This window comes from Triturus cristatus, chromosome 3_2, assembly GCF_964204655.1.
Source record: "Triturus cristatus chromosome 3_2, aTriCri1.1, whole genome shotgun sequence".
Lineage (NCBI taxonomy): Eukaryota > Metazoa > Chordata > Amphibia > Caudata > Salamandridae > Triturus > Triturus cristatus.
The window spans coordinates 1,052,728,451-1,052,743,152 of NC_140584.1; the positions used below are offsets into that span (position 1 = coordinate 1,052,728,451).

Genomic DNA, 14,702 nt, shown 5'->3' on the forward strand with positions numbered 1-14,702 from the left:
CCAAGTAGGGATCAACCTACTAGACACTTTTTTTGTAAAAGGGATGGAGAGAAGGAGTGAGGTGAGCATTCAGAAAGCCTACTAAACAAACAAGAAAATGGAGCTTAAAGAAAAGAAGAGGTGGAGGGGGCAACCCACCCTGGAATCCGGCCATGCTCCAACTCCAAAAAGGCCTGACAGTTTTTCCGCCATGGGGCAGAAAACACACTGCACAGCAGGAATATTATAACCTAAAATAATTTTACAAAGGAGGGGTTGGGCGGGCACAACCAGGTATCGGGCAATACTTCACATCATAAAGGACCTAACAGAAAGCCCACGGTATGCCAGAGATATTTACACATAACTATATACATAATATGGGCTGCCCATACGGACATCACCACCACCACCACCTCTAAAGCTCAAACAGCCTTCTGCTCCCCCCCCCCCCCCGTCCCCCACTCCCTGCAGTCAAGAGCATTCCTATCCTCATGGCATGTGGAGGAAATTCGGATTCACTTGGACTTCGTTTTAAAATATGGGCCAGCAAAAAGGGGCCATATCCCAATTTCCTCTCACCTGCCATGGTGAATGGCCACACTATTCAGGCTCTGGTTCAGTCAAAAGCAAGGGAACACTACAAACTCAGGACATTTCTAAAACGTAGACACTCTGGGAAATCCAGGGTGGTGTGATGGGGATCCCACTGTTTTCCTACCCAGAATGCCCTGCAAATATCACAATTTGGCTACAATCACGCATTTTCCTCACATTTCTGTGAGGAATAGTTAGCAAAATCTGCAGGACTCCACAAACTTCTTAACACCCAGCATTCCAAAACTTCTGCCGATAAAAACAGTACCCCACTTGTGTGGAAATACAGAACAGTAATTGCTATTATCAACTGAATTTCTTTCCATTTAAGACTTCTAAATAGAAGTTTGTGGGCATGCCAGAAGACATTTTGAAAAATGCCAATTAAACCGCAAGAGAGTATGGGCAACTCCAAGTTCGTAAAAATTAACTACTTCTAAACTCAGTATCATGGGTATATTTGAAAAATGAACAGGTTCTGTTTCTACCCATTTTCATTCATTAGCTTTTACCATATGAATTGCTGTCTAGTTGATACAAAATGAAACATAATTTTAAGCTGCAGCTCAATTGTTGACTCTGGGTTTCACATGTTTGTAGACAACCAACAAACAATATATTTATCCATACCACCAGAAGTGTCTGAGGGATGCAACTGCACATTACCTTTGTACAACAGACATCAGGACAAAACAAATTACTGATGAAAACTTTACTCTGTTCTTTTTTATCTTACTATTTTTATTACTTTTTGGTTTCAACAATTACTTTATGTGGGAAAACTACGAGCAATCTACACAAATGGCTCCTAGCTGAATTTGCAATTGTGTCTACTTTTCATAAATGTAGTTTCCAGGTTTACAAGTGGGTTTCACACCTGTTTCTACCACAACTTGAAGTAGGTAAAAACAGAAACAAAAAACCGACTACCACTAAGAAAAATTCAAAAACTGGGGAAGAAAATGTTTATTACAACTGATTGCTGGGAAGATGGTGATCTTAGCACCACAAACACTATGTTAATGTTCATTTTTTTTCTTAATGGACATTCTTCCGCAGCACTATGTCCCATTAAAAAAAAAAATAGTTCCTTTAGTTTGGCTATTTTCCTAGTTTCCTCCAGGCGAATCTCAGTGTACCTTGAGAGTCCCCAACCCAACATACGGGGGGGAAAAAAGGACACAAATTTGATCTGGATAACTATTATGGGAAAAAACATTATAAAAGTTAATGTGTGAAGTTTGTCCGAAAAATAAAATCTGAGCTGGGATAGAAAAAGATTCAGCAGTTAGGAGGTATGTCAGGACCCCTTTCAAATGCCCACTGGGCAGGCAGGAATAACCGTGGTGGTTGCGGCATTTAACTCCTGCTGTTTGGGGGACGGCCTACTATGGATCATCAACGGCGTTGTCAACTACACATCCTTCAGCACTTTAATTTCAGTGGCAGTGCGGTTTGAGCAGTCCAATGCTTCTCAGGGTGTGGTAGATGCAAGGTAAGCAAAGGCGCTAGACTTAAATACAACCCGTGAACCCCAATAACTAGATTGTCCAGTCCAATACTTATTTTTTAGTAGGAAAAGAAGTATCTATTACACATATAAAGTAGAATCTAGTATACTACAACATACTACAGTCTCTCAGGGTGAGCAATCTTGCGCTTTCCTTGGCAGTGTCCTCTGGGACCTTCTCCTCCCTCCCCCACGGTAACAAACGTTTTCCTGGCAGTTTACTTAAGGTAACCCCCACAAGCGCTGCCCGCAATAGCAATTTAGAATAAAGTCTCCCTATGGCCCTGAACATTAAGCTCACTATGGCAAATGCTGAGCTCATGCAAGACTCAAAAGCCCTTCTGGCCCTCCTCCAGTCCTGCAAACCCAAGGCTGAAGAAGTGTTCAGGAACTAAGGGGGGACATCTACCCATGCCCCAGCAATGTGGAGGATGCACCATGTCTTCCCACGGTCCGCAGGAATGGCATGCTGAAGCGGTTGCACTCAGCTTCAGCTTCTGGGTACAGCAGGTAGATTCTCCATCACAGTTTCTGCAGGTAACGTGATGGGGCAGTAGAAGTGTTTCAGTGTGGCTTTTGCTGTTGATCTAGAGTCTAATGGTTCAGCGCACCCCTCTGATATGCCTAATTCTCCGAGTGGCCTCCTTCTAGCATATGGGCGTTCACGGGCAAAGGCGACTGCCCCAACAATGTCAGCTGTACTGAGTAATGACTCAAAACTAAATACACCCCAATTCCCCCACCTCCCAATGGGAGAGACTGCAGGCTCTCACTGGCAACAATGGTCCAGTCCTGTCCAAACTCCTCCCATTTCACTCACGAGGATATCTGCTTGGCCTCGCTCCCTCCAGGCTCTCTCCTCCTCAACAGAGGGCACAATAGTCTTGGCAGGCAGAGGTTGATGCTTCTGGTGCAGAGCAAGTGTTCTTGGCTTCTTTGGTGATGGCCCCTCCAACAGCTGAAAGACTAAAAGACTTTGATTCAAAGTCCTGGTTGCACCAGCTCGAAGTCATGGTGATCTTGTCAACACTGATGAATAACATGTGGGACTCAATCCTACATTTATAGTCTATTTCCAGACACAGATGTGATTTCGTTTCTGGTTCATTGAAATTTGAGTTGTGGATGTCAACTCCTATGAATTGCCCTCTCCTTTATCCTTTCACAGACAGTCTGCCACAACAGAAGTGTCTGCAATTCTGACTGATCCACAACACAGGCCGAGGAAGTTACCAAGGATCATACTGTGAGCCTGCACTGAAATGGGTCTCACAAAGGTTCCTAATCCTTCCCCTGTATTATGATTACCTGGGCCTACAGTGCAAAGCTTAACACACGCAAAGCCACACACCCACACACCCACACAGCCACACACCCACACACACAGACACAGACACACACACAGCCACACACACACACACACAGCCACACACACACACAGCCACACACACACACACACAGCCACACACACACACACACAGCCACACACACACACACACAGCCACACACACACACAGCCACACACACACACACACAGCCACACACACACACACACAGCCACACACACACACAGCCACACACACACACACACAGCCACACACACACACACACAGCCACACACACACACACACAGCCACACACACACACAGCCACACACACACACACACAGCCACACACACACAGCCACACACACACACACACACACACACAGCCACACACACACAGCCACACACACACACACACACACACACACACACACACACACACACACACACACCCACCCCCCCCCCCCCCCCCCCACACACACACACACAAACACACACACCACCTTCCTTGACAAGAAGCTCAGAATCACTGGCCAGTAACTTCTCCTGGGATCAGAGACCTTTTATGTACACGGAGGATGCTCTGTTCACCGTTCCTCCAAAGTGTGTTTCTATCACGCCAATGTCAGCAATCCACAATTCCTGTGTGGGGTTGCAGTCCTCACCTCCACCTACCATTTCCATGCCCTGAGCCTTCAAAATGTAACCTGCAGTCCTACATGTTATGTACCAAGCAAAGGTGTACAGTTACACATACAACACAGCATGCACACAAAAACAGCATGTGCTTCACAGAGCAACATACAGTCATCATGCAGGCCAAGGGTGAGTTAAGTACAAAGAAGGAGAACTTTATGAGTGGGCCTGGGCCAGCAGGCAATACTCTAGTGACACAGGTAAATAGGCCTGTTCACATTCATAATTCTTATCAAACACAAAACGGGTATGCTGCCACCACAGCACTTGTGTTATTTAAACCCTGGCAAGGGCAGTAGGCCTCTACTAATAGAGTAGTGCTTGGTGCACCCTTCCCAGTCTAACAGGCCCGCCATGAGACACGCCTAGGTCACAGCACATGAGCATGATCCATGGTTGCCCAAGACCAAACAATCAGTACCAGGGGTCCTAGATAGCAATGAAGCTGGGTCACTGAGGGTAGGAGAGAACAACTGGTCCAATATTCTGATTAATCATAACAATTGTGATCGCCTCAACAAAGGGGACGGTCTTGGTGGGAATACAGTAAGTTGCACACTAGGGGGGCTAATCTGGGGTACCCGCTGCTGGGAATGTGGAGATGCTAGGTTGAGTCCATCAAATGGTGTACATTTCACCACAGTAGGGAAGTATAGTTGTAGGACTACTATTCTATAGTAAAAGAAATGACCCCAGATTGGTAGGCATTTCTCAGCTCATTCGCCATAGTATGCCTACAGGAGACGTAGGAAGTGGAAGGCTCCTTTTTTTCTGGAGGGCTATAAATCATATTTCAATCACGCTGTACCTTCACTAAGGGGACACCCAAAGGGGAGTTGGAAAACTTTGGTCTCTCTTTCCCTAAACTGTAGGCCTAAGCACATGGCGGTTCATGTAGCAGATTTGCAAGTATTCGTGGTGATCTTGTTTTGTTAAGCTTTATGCAACTACTGGTCCCTCCTTTTGCAACACACTCTCCACTCTTAGGTATCAATTGTTGAACAAGGATATCGAATAGTTTCTTACCTGTCGGTGTAGTTTTGCAGCTTGAAGATCTTTCTGGATTCACTATGCTGTGCATTATTCCGCGATCTGGTGGTTGGGTCCGGATTCGTAGTCTTTTTGTTTTTCTAGCCCAGGTGGGCGTCGACGTCCCACCATCTGGTGCACCTCTCGTGACGTCGTCGTGCTTCCTGCGGAAGTCCCACCTTTGGGGAGCCATCTTCGGGTTCTTTTTTCCTCTCTTTTTTTTTTTTTTTGTAACCCTAGGCGTTCTCTTAATTTTCCTTTTCCAATTTCCTTTAGTATTTCAATTATTCTGTTCTTCCTTGTCCTTCCACCTCTTTCTCCATCCTCATCTTCCTGGCGGAGGTGGGTGGGTTCGCTAGTGAATCCAGAAAGATCTTCAAGCTGCAAAACTAAACCGACAGGTAAGAAACTATTCGTTTTGCAGCGGGAATCTTTCTGGATTCACTATGCTGTGCATAGACTTTGTAGCGGTTTGTTATCTTTGTGGCTGCTGGGTGGTAGATGAGTGTTGGCTGTTGAATATGTGTTGAAGCACCTTCTGTCCTACTTGTGCTTCCTTGTTCATCTGTATGTCCACACAATAGTGCTTAGTGAACGTGTGCACTGAAGCCCATGTTGCCGCCAGGCATACGTCTTGAATTGGCGTATTTGCCAGAAAGGCAATAGTTGCTCCCTTCTTCCTTGTGGAGTGGGCTCGTGGCCCATCCGATAGCTCCTGCCCTGCCTGTTTGTGACAGAATTGTATTGTCAGTGCGATCCATCGTGCAATGGTGGCTTTTGTCACGGGTCTACCCAGGAAACTAGCTGCAAAGGAGACAAAGACCTGCTTGGTATTCCTGTGCTCTTTGGTCCTCTCAATGTAGTGCATCACTGCCCTTCTAGCGTCTAGAGTGTGCAGTGCCCTTTCTGCGCTTGTTGTGGGGTTTTGAAAGAAACTCGGTATCTGAATTGTCTGGTTCATATGGAATGCCGACACCACCTTAGGCATGAAGTGTGGGTCCGTTCTTAGAACCACCCTATCATTGTGTATCTGGATGTAGGGCTCTTGCAGTGTCAGTGCTTGCAGCTCGCTCACTCTGCGCAGCGAGGTTATTGCTACCAGGAAGGCTGTTTTCATGGTCAGCATGTGAAGCGTGGCTTTGTGGATGGGCTCAAACGGCACCTTCATAAGCTCGGTTAGGACCACGTTGAGGTTCCATGCCGGCGGCGGCATCCTCTTTGGTGGCGCAATTCTTTTCACCCCCTCCAGGAACCTCTTTACTACCTGTGACGTAAAGAGACTTCCTCCTCTCTCCCCTCGTGTGTAAGCTATGATTGCCGCTAGGTGTACCCTTAGGGAGGATGAGCATAGATTACTTTTTAGTAGGTGTGTGAGATATCCAAGCACCGTTGACTCTGTTGTCATTTTATTCAGTAGTTTATTTCTGCTGCACCATATTGTGAACCTTTTCCATTTCTCCCCATAGCATTTTCGTGTTGTAGGTCTCCTTGCCTCCCGCAGCACTCGCATAGTGCTTGGAGGTAGGTTCAGGTGCGCAAACTAAGTCTTCAGGAGCCATGCCGCCAGGCTGAGGCTCTCTGGCTCTGGATGCAGGACCTCTCCGTTCTGCATGGAGAGCAGGTCCTTTCCTCTTGTGAATTTGTGAGGAGTGCCTTGTGCCATTTCCACTATTTGAGAGAACCAGGTCTGCCTTGCCCACTGTGGTGCCACTAGGATCAGTGTCATGTTGCTGGTCCTGCACTTGTCGAGCACCCTGTGTAACAGCGGTATCAGAGGAAAAGCGTAGGCAAATGTCTTTGACCAACTTATCCATAGGGCATTCACTTGCGATTGCTGTTCTGGTTGTCTGGATGCAAAGTTTTGGCATTTTGCATTCAGGCGTGTTGCAAACAGGTCTATTGTCGGTGTTCCCCACCTTTGGAATAGCCTCTGCGTTTCCTGTCCATTGAGCTCCCACTCGTGGGATGCCGATGTCTGTCTGCTGAGCCAGTCTGCCTCCACATTGTCCTTCCCTGGTAGGTGTATGGCCAGCAGGTCTATCTTGAGTGGGATGGCCCATCTCCAAATCTCCTGTGCCAGAGTGGAAAGGGGGAACGATTGTGTCCCTCCCTGCTTGTTGATATAGAACATGGTAGTAGTATTGTCTGTCTGTATCAACACTTTCTGGTTGTATAGTTGCCCCTGGAAGGCCTTCAGGGCTAGCAGGACAGTCTTCAATTCCAGGTAATTGATGTGTCTGACCGCATCTGCCGGAGTCCACAGACCCCTCACCCCGAGTTTGTTCATGTGTGCTCCCCATCCTATTTGTGATGCGTCCGTGGTGATGGTCACAGTTGGGTTTGGTGGTATCAAGGTCTTTCCTGTAGTTAAGTTCTCCCTGTTCCACCATGCTATCTCCTCCTGCACTGCGTGCGTAACAACCACTAGATCCTCTCAACTCCCGCTTGCTTGTGACCATTGCTGTTGCAGCCATTCTTGGAATGGTCTCATGTGAAGCCGTACATTGGGGACTAGGTGGATGCATGACGCCATCATCCCCATGATCTTGCTCACTGTTCTCACTGTCAGAACTCGCCCCTTCTGGTAGAGACGCGTCTCGTTCAGCAGGGCTATTGTTCTTCTGTCGCTGGACATGACCGTTCCGTCTATGGTGTTGATCTTCGCCCCCAGGAAGATCTTCACCTGTGCTGGTTCCATCGATGACTTCCCCCAGTGTATCGAGAACCCCAGGTTTGTTAGTGTTCTTGTCACCCGTTCTGCGTGCTCCTCGCACTTGACGCGAGTGCTTGCTTTGATTAGCCAGTCGTCTAGGTAAGGATACACATGAATCCCTTCCCTTCGTAGGTACGCTGCTACTGCTGCAAGGCATTTTGTGAAAACCCTTGGGGCGGACTTTAGACCGAATGCCAGGGTTGTAAACTGATAATGATCCTAGTTGATGTTGAACCTTAACAGGTCTTTGGGTCGTCTGTTCATTGGGATGTGCAGGTAGGCGTCTTTGAGATCCACGGTGGACATGAAGTCTCCGCCTCGCATTTGGGGTAGCACTTCTTGTAGTGATGTCATCTTGAATTTTTGCGTCTTTATGAATTTGTTTAGGAATCTTAGGTCCAGGATGGGTCTTAGTGATTCGTCCACCTTTGGTACCAGGAAGTAGTTTGAGTACACTCCCTTGTTCCTTTCTCTGCATGGCACTGGTTCTATGGCCCTCTTTTTCAGTAGTTGAAGTGTCTCCTCCCTGAGTTGAGCGAGCTCTTGACCCGAGCGCTGTCTTCTCTTTGGTTTCTTGTTTGGAGGCCTTTTCTCTAACTCTATGCAGTATCTGTGCTGTATGACGTTGAGAACCCATTTGTCTGAGGTTATTTGTTGCCATTGTTGCAGGTAGAGGCCCAGTCTTCCGCCTACCGGTGTTGCATGTTCGTAGGCGCTTGTTTTGTGTAACCCCCTTGGTGTTCTTACATTGCGCTTCACCCTTCGGGGTATGCTGGAGGTGAGCGTCTTTTTGCGTGTGTAGTCACTTAGATGAGGGTTGGTCTCCCCCTCTCCTCCTTTGGCCACGTCCGTTTCCCCTCCCTCGAAAGGACTGGCCTCGAGGCTGGTACTGCCAGTTCTGCTTCTGCTGTCCCTGCTGGCTGTGACTGTCACCCTGCTGCCCTTGCTGGAATGTCTGGTGCGACGTACCCTGCTGGATTCCTCCCCTTCCGTAGGGTCTCCGATTTGGGGTGCCGCTTCGCATCCCTCTGAATTGCAGGGCCCCCATGGATCTTGCTGTCTCATTTTCCTTTTTCATTTGGGTGAGCTTCTCGTCCACAGTTTCCCCGAACAGCGTTTCACCGTTGAAAGGGGTGTTCAGCATGTTATTCTGGACTTCCTGCTTGAATCCAGAAATTCTGAGCCAAGCCTGTCTCCTTTCAGTGATCCCTATGGCCATCAGTCTGCTCGAAGTTTCCGCCCCGTCCAATGCAGTCTTGATGCACGAGTTGGCGACATTCTTCCCTTCCTCCACTAGATGGGAAGCCCTTTGACGGTACTCTTCTGGGAGATGCTTGACTAGTTCCCCCATCTCATCCCAATGCTGGTACTGGTGTCTGTTCAGTAGCGCGTTTGAGTTTGCCATGCGCCAGTGCATTGCGGCGTTTCTTTCTACCTTCCTTCCAGTGAGGTCCATCCTTCTGCTCTCCTTATCAGGAGGTGGGCCCGAGGTCGCCGGCACATTGGCTCTTTTCCTGGCCGTGGAAGCAATGATGGAGTCGGCAGTGACCGATCCCTTGATGTAAGGAGGATCCTGCGAGGAGTGCTTGTACTTCTTTTCCGTTCTGGGTGTGATGGACCGGCATGTTCCCGGGTCCTTAAACGCCTCCTTCCCTTGGTTCATCACGCTTTGGAGCATGGGGAGGAACTGGCTCCTCGTCTGGATGGGGAGCAGAGTTTCGAGTAGGAAGTCTGCTTTCGGCTTCTCCTCGTCCAATTTCACACCAAAGGCTGCTGCAGCACTCTTGGCGACCATGTTGTAAGCCCCGATGTCGTCTGGCGGCGAAGGCCTCGAAGGATACGAGTCCACGGGCTCTTCGGGATTTTCGGCGTCCATGTCCTGCCATTCCAGCTCCTGAGTCGTCGACGGCGCCGAGCCGTAGAACGACTGCTGATCTTCTTCATCATCTTTTCCCTCATAGTAGGGGCCTTCTTCCTCCTCTTCAGGACCGCTCGACTGCTCTTCGGCGTCGAAATCTCCCTGTTCCTCGATCTCAACGACATCCGTCGACGGGACCGTTGGGATTTTGAATTGTTTCATTCTTTCGTCGAACTCCTTCTTCCTCTGAAGGATGCTCTCCATCTCCGCCTCGAGGCTTCTCTTTTTCTTTTCCATGCTTGAGATGTGCTCGGCGTCGACCGCAGGTCTCTTCGACAAGAGCTTGCGTCGACGTGGCCTTGTCTTTCGTCGCCGAACGTCCCACCTCGTGGGTCTGTTTCGACGAACTCGGTCTCTCGGCAGTCTTCGGCACCTGGGAGTCCTTCTCGAAGGATCCGGTCGGCCTTCTGTCCTTTGAACCACTGGTGGACGTCGAAATTTTCGGCGCCGGTGTTTCCTACGAGGACTGTGACTCATTTTTTCGAGAGTCACCTTCCGATTTTCAGGGCCCTTTTGGTGGTTTTGTACTCGACGTGTCTCTTACCTCGTGAGGCGTTATCTTATCGGTCTCTGCGACCGTGAAGACATCAGGCCCCTCGGCGATGTTGTCTTCATCGTCGGTGGAGAGGCCCAGATCGTACAGTGACGGGGCCTTACCCTTGCCTTCCATGCTGAAGTTGGCTCTCCTCTGACGTTCTCTCACACGGAGAGTCTTCGGCGCGAAAGCGGAACAGGCATTGCAGTCCTTGCTCTCATGGTCGAACGGCAGGCAAAGGTTACAGACCGGATGTTGGTCCTTCTGTGCGTACTTGTGGTGGCAGTTAGGGCAGAACTTAAATGGTGTCTTGTCCATTGCGCTCAGAGCCTCTGAGTGCGCATTTTCCTATGGGCTCGAAGAATTTTGAGGATCCCCTCCTTCGTCGTCCCGGCTGTAATACCGTTCTCTCTGTAGTCTTCTAAAAGTTCTCCTTCGATGAAACTCGCGTATTTTCCTTCTTCCTTCGTCTAAAACTCTGGAGCTTCGATGACGATCTAGACCCAACGGTGGAAAAAAGAATCTGAAGATGATGCCCCAAAGGTGGGACTTCCGCAGGAAGCACGACGACGTCACGAGAGGTGCATCAAATGGTGGGACGTCGACGCCCACCTGGGCTACAAAAAAAACCCCCCAAAAACCAAAAGAAAGACTGCGAATCTGGACCCAACCACCAGATTGCGGAATAATGCACAGCATAGTGAATCCAGAAAGATTCACGCTGCAAAAATGTAGCAATGCAAACGCGGGATTTATTTTAGTGGGAAATTTTAATACTCACCTCTGCCCTCACTCCTTTGCTCCATTTAATCAGGTGCATAATGAAGATTTCTTGCACCTGGAACACAGTCAAGCGGGCAACTTTATGAATATAAATTACTTTTAGAATTTAACTTGGAAAGTGCCATGACCAAAATGATCCAAAGCGCAGATGTTAGTTTTGCCCCTACTTTTAGCGAACAAGGCTTGTACGCCAGAATTGATTTTATTTTTGCTTCTGTATCTTTGCAGGATTCTTTAGTTCATTTTGATACAAGAGTCTCTGGTTTTAGTGATCACTATTGTAGATCGGTTAGTGTTACCAACTTGTAACATCTGAGCTACAGTTCAGGATGTTTTTAACCATTTGAAGTGCGTGGCCACTGATCAGGGATGAAGACTGAGTGGTCGAAGATTGTTCCAAGAGATTTTTTGAAAGCCCTTGTTAATGCCAAGCGATGAGAATGTGATCTGTGTTTGGGGGACTTAAGTGAAGACGGCGTTTTCCTGCATGCTTATTCAGTGATCGGGGCAGATGTTAAAGCCAGTCTATCACTCTCCTCTAAACTTGCAGAAAATAGTAATCTCCATTGGTCTGAAAAAGATAGCTTGAAAGCTCACACATTAATAATGTCTACACTCCAAGCTCAGCTCAAAGACCAGGGTCAAATAGCAAGTAGACGCATTTCCTACAAGAAGTTGCTACACTCAAGGAAGAGAGCAATTGAAGAGGAAACTTGGGCCGATCTCACAGAGGCAATTATGGGAGGTTGTTAATAGTCCTTTATTTAATGATAGCGGGGCCCAAGCCACTTCCTTACATATACTTCCGTGGAAGTGGATTCAGCATTTTGAGTTTATCTAGTACACTTTGGACAGTGGTGTTAAAGATGAGCCATCTTTGTTAAGATGGTATAAATGTATTTGAGTTTTACATAACTAGAACCAAGTGCATCAGAGTGCTTTACATGTTTTGAGAATACCTTTACAGGGAGCACCTGACGAAAATCAGTCAAGTGGGTTAAAAACAGTCAAATATAGGAGAAGAGAGCAGTAATGTAGTCCACAGTAAGGATACAGTAGTATAAAACAATCAAGAAATTGGTAATGGGGATGGGGACAAATTAGAGTCTGCATAGTCAATGAGTCAGGGGACCTCCCCAAAGGATATTGTCAGAGGGTTGGGTTTGTGGGAGACATAAATCAATTTGTGTTCTTGTTGAAGTAGTTGTAGAGCAGAAGAGATATGAGGTCCCATTTGAAGCAAGAAAAGGCGGGAGTGCGGTGTAGATCCTCAGGCAGTGAGTTCCAAATCGTGGGGGAATTTCCAGAGAAGGAGTGTGAATGTAATGATTTCTTTTTAAGTTTGTGAGTTATGAGAAGAGTTGAGCTTCTCAAAAGCCTGGTCTTTGTCTCCTTTCAATAGTTTAGTTTCTATATATATATTTTTTTTATGTAGGTCTTTGCGGGTGATACAGGCTATCTTGCAAATGCATCTTCCTTTTATGGGAACGCCAAATGACACTTTTAAGGGCTGGTGCGATGTGGTCAAACTGTTTGATTCCTGTGAGGAGACTGGCAGCCACATAGAGAATTGTTCTAAGGGGCGCAAGGTGGCATTTAGGGGTTCCGCTCAAGACAGAATCCCCGTAGTCAAGTTTCAGGAGGACTAGGGATTGTACTATCATCTTAAGGTAGTCAGGGGTAAAACATTTTGATTTTAATGAGATTTTTCAGTTTGAAGAGAACTCCTTCGGCTGCTGTTTTGATGTGTTCCTTCATTGACAAGTTTATATCTAGTGTGACATCCAAGGATTTAACGGAGTTGGACAGTGTTGTAGGGCAGTATAGTGCATCCAATTTCTGAGCCATTCTTGGATGGGTGTGGGTTTGTTTTCTGGTGAGAGGAGAAGTGGTTCAGTCTTGTTGGGGTTCAGCTGAAGGTGGTTGGTGTTTGGCCAAGTTTGTATCTTAATTAGTGTGGCATTAAGATGTCAAATGTTGCTGGGTGTTTTTATTCTTTAGTAGAGTTGTGTGTCGCCAGCATATAGGTGATACTTGATACCAATTTGGTTCAGGATAAATGTGAGGGTTTCATTAAAAAAATACTGAATAGGCCTGGCGAAAGGATGGAGGCTTGAGGTACACCCTATGGTACCGGAGCGGGATGCAAGAGACAGCTGTTGATTTTTATTCGCTGGGAGCAATGTTGAAGACAAGATGTGAACTATATCAGGACTGTGCCATTGATGCCAAAGCGGTTCTTGAGTGTCTCATGTAAAGCTGAGACAATTAAATTAATCCTACATTTAATGTTAATAAGGTCATGCTCGCCATAGGAGGCATGACTGGTCATAAGGCTCCTGGACTGGGATCCCTGCTGACTTGTTTAAGATGTCACCTGAGGTCTTGGCCCCAATTCTAACCCGTATGTTTAACTTGGCAGTACGTAGAGGCCGACCACATTCATGGTCATTATCCCAGTATACAAAAGGGGCTCCAGACACCTGCCGACCTGTTACAGGCCCATCCCTCGTGATTGATTCAGTAGAAAAGGTGATGGGCAGAATTATTTTGGATTGGGCGATGTCATAGGCAGAGGACGGCTCAATTTTTTAAGATCTACAGTTTGGGTTTCACCTGGGTTTAGGGGCATGTGACCAATGCCTAAACCTTTTTCTATGGATCAAAAAGTATACTGTTACAAAACAGTTTATTGCATTTATGGATCTGTTCTCTGCCTTTGACACAGTAAACAGATCCAAGTTATGGCCCATCTTGCTGGACATGGGAATGGACACAAATATCGTTTACGTCCTCAGAGAGCTGCACAGGGATATGATGGCAGTCGTCCGATATAACTCAGATGAGTCCTCTACTAGTTCCTTCCCCTTAAAGAGTGAGGTAAGACAGGACTGTATATTGGCCCCTTTTTTGTTCACCTTATATGTGAATGAGCAGGGGCCAGCCTGTGAGATACGCAGGTGGATTGTCCTTGAGCAGGTGCCCGTCAGATCCCCGCGCATGCAGATGACTGTTTTGCTGGCGAGAACAGCCTTGGGTCTTCAGACACTGCTGGATTGTTTTGTCACGTAAATGAACAGCCTCGACCTCTCTAACAACTATAATAAATCTCAGGTGATGGTTGTGGGCCCTAGTGGGACGAAGTCAAGATCCTTTCATGTTCAGGGCCACAAGAGGACCAGGGTTCAGACTCGTACGTACTCAAGTGTGTTTTTTGATTAATAATCCACCCGATGCCCTTTGATAAAATCTAAAAGATTATCCCTGTCCCGCTCTATAGGGCGATTTTCTCCTTCTCCTCCAGAATCAGTAGCAAGCCTCGGGCACTTTTATTAAAATTTACCAGGCTAAGTAGGTCTATGTGGCCACATTCGGCAGTGATGTCTGGAGATATATAGCCTGGGGTATATGAATATCAGCATAACTCCCCGTTATCCATTTCCCTTGGAAGAACTTCAAACACACCAAATACATAGGAAATTAGAACAGACAGCAGCACACACACAGGTCTATTCAATTTTACAAAATGCAAAAGGTAGGAGTGATACAGCCTAGTCCCCAGAAAGATCAGATAAAGATCCTCGCGGGGAGATCGATTCAAACTTAGATCAATGGAA

The 14,702-nt window shown here is 47.1% G+C and overlaps 1 protein-coding gene across 1 annotated transcript in view; it reads right to left on the bottom strand.

Annotated features, from left to right (window-relative positions):
* Window positions 1-14,702, bottom strand: part of TMEM248 (transmembrane protein 248) — a 167,669-nt gene that overhangs the window by 18,944 nt on the left and 134,023 nt on the right. The gene's annotated exons all lie outside the window — the stretch shown is intronic.